This window comes from Etheostoma spectabile, chromosome 6, assembly GCF_008692095.1.
Source record: "Etheostoma spectabile isolate EspeVRDwgs_2016 chromosome 6, UIUC_Espe_1.0, whole genome shotgun sequence".
Taxonomy (NCBI): Eukaryota; Metazoa; Chordata; class Actinopteri; order Perciformes; family Percidae; genus Etheostoma; species Etheostoma spectabile.
This window is the reverse complement of record NC_045738.1, coordinates 1,371,741-1,374,136: the sequence shown is the minus strand read 5'-3', so window position 1 is coordinate 1,374,136 and position 2,396 is coordinate 1,371,741. Positions and strand designations below refer to the sequence as shown.

The following is a 2,396-nucleotide window of genomic DNA, read 5'->3' as shown; positions in this document are numbered from 1 at the left end:
CAATAATCCAAACTGGCCAGTGCAACCCACCCCAAAAATCTATACAATTTTTTTTTACATAAATAAAGGCATTTGTACCATAAATCTGTGCAGAAAAGGCACAAATTGTTGCAGAAATTTCAATGTAGAAAAGGAATTGTTTGACTTTCAACATTTTTTATTTTGGAGATCTCACCTCCCCCAATGTTGAACCCAAAGTTACGCCCTAACTCGACCCCTGACCTGTGATCTGATGTAACCTACGTTTTCCCCTTGTGCCAACAACATGGTGTTTCTGGAAATTCCACCACAAGGAGGAGCTCAGCATAATGAGAGAAGCTCAGTCAGGTCAGTAATGGAAGGCTTGGGGTGCCACAGGGCTTGGCATTAAGAAGTTTTCTTTGAACAACATTTAAGTTCTGCATTAGAAAGTAATGCTTCCGTTCACTGAGGGGCCCTTAAGCAAGGCTCTCAATCGCTGAACTGCTCGGTGGACCACAGAATCTGATTGTGGTTGCACCGGGCAGCGCCCAGGTGTTAATGTACACTCTGTGATCCAGAACTGCATGTTTCTGACAAAGAAACAGTTGCTTATTTGCAGATCGGGCAGACCCAGAGCAACATGATCATCCATTTGGAGTAAAGACGATTAATATTAATGGACAGAGCATGTGTGGCGTCACCCATTGGTATGTGGAGATCTTGCCAAGTTTGCCGTTACGGGGCAGCTATCTTGGTTGCAAATGTGACGATTTTAGAGGAGAGGGAGGAGTGAGGGAGGAGCCACAGACTGTTGGTTGGTTGCTGACTGTGACTGAGAGTTGGCAACGCTGCTTACACGCTACGATACACACTTTCCCTGGCAAGCTGGCTGCAACTGCTGCTGATAGCTTGCCTAAATAATTCAAGGTAAGATTTAGCTTCGCTAGGTTTTATATAAATCTTTGTCCCATAGTTATATTACATATAAGAGAGGACTCAAAGCCAAGCCCTAAAACACCCCCTGATTTATCGTCAATTTTAAAAAATGAACATCATTCTGTATTGCAGAAGACTGTAGCACTTGAGACCATAAACCCATTAGGAACATGTTTACTGAGGTAATAAATCAAGTGAGAAGGGGGTCACTTTCTCATAGACTTCTACAGAAACCAACCTCCTCGGGAACCCTCACATGTCGCCCCCTGCTGGAATTCAGATAGAATGCAGGTTTAGTTTAAGGTGCTTCCACATTTGCAGAACTTCATCGAACCAGATACTCTGTCCATTTATATCAACAGTCTATGATTTGGAGTCCCTTCACTGGCCGCTTAGCTTTTTTTTTGGGTCTCCACCAACTCCTGGGGAACATATCCTGGCTCTTTAGCTGCTGAGTGCTCCACTATGTTCACTTGCTAGCTCCTCAAACAGTGATAATAAGCAAAGGAATTCTTTTTTTTCCATCAGAAATGTGTTACCACCTTTGTAGAGAGTAAGATATGATAAGTATAGAGTTGAAGTCAAACCCCAGGAGTGTTGCAGCATTTTTGATTGGTGGTCTGTTTAATGTTGTTGTTCCCTTTCCTCGCTTTCCTCACTCGCCCTCTCTCTTCTGAACCTCAGGTACACCTGGCTGGCTGCTGAGGGCTGACACTTTAAAGACATTGGCTTCAGCTACAGCTGCTAGTGGAATATCAATATCGGCTTCACACACACGCACGCACACCTCCCTCCTGCACATGTGTAGCATGCCCGCATGTATGCGAGCATGCATACACGCACGAACATACACACACACACACACACACACACACACACCTCCCTCCCTCCCTCCCCCCTACACATGTGTAGCATGCCCGCATGTATGCATGCACGCGCACGCACGCACGCACGCACGCTCGCACACACACACACCTCCCTTCCTCCTGCATATGTGTAGCACACATAAAGGCACACACACATCAACAAACACACACCTCCATCCGCACACCACCCACTAACCCCCACAGCTGCCATGTTGTACTGAATGACCAACATAGTAGCAAGAGGGGAACCTTGGGAGAGCTACAGTGGAGGGCACAATGAGTAAACAAAAAGCATCCCCCCCTTCACCTCCACATTTTTTTTGTCGCTACAAAGCACTTTTTTTCTCTCCAAATAACATGTCCTGCATGTGTTGGTTACATCTGAAGAATTTTAAGCAGCTAGCTGTAAGCCCTTTAAGACCTCATCCCTGCATGTGAGGATGTGCTGAACCCCCCCCCCTCCACACACACACACACACACACACACACACCACAATCATTGACATAATGCATTCCCTAGCCCTTTACCCTAACCTTAACCGTCACAACTAAATGCCTAACCTTAACCCTTACCCTCACCCTAACATAACGTAATTCTAACTCTAATCCTAAAACCAAGTCTTAACCCTCAAA

General features: G+C 45.5%; 1 long non-coding RNA gene across 1 annotated transcript in view; it reads left to right on the top strand.

Moving 5' to 3' along the window:
* LOC116690764 (uncharacterized) overlaps positions 1–2,396 on the top strand; it is a 6,098-nt gene that overhangs the window by 111 nt on the left and 3,591 nt on the right. The window contains exon 2 of the long non-coding RNA XR_004332363.1: positions 372–373. This is a non-coding gene — a long non-coding RNA (uncharacterized LOC116690764). The remainder of the gene's footprint in view (positions 1–371; positions 374–2,396) is intronic.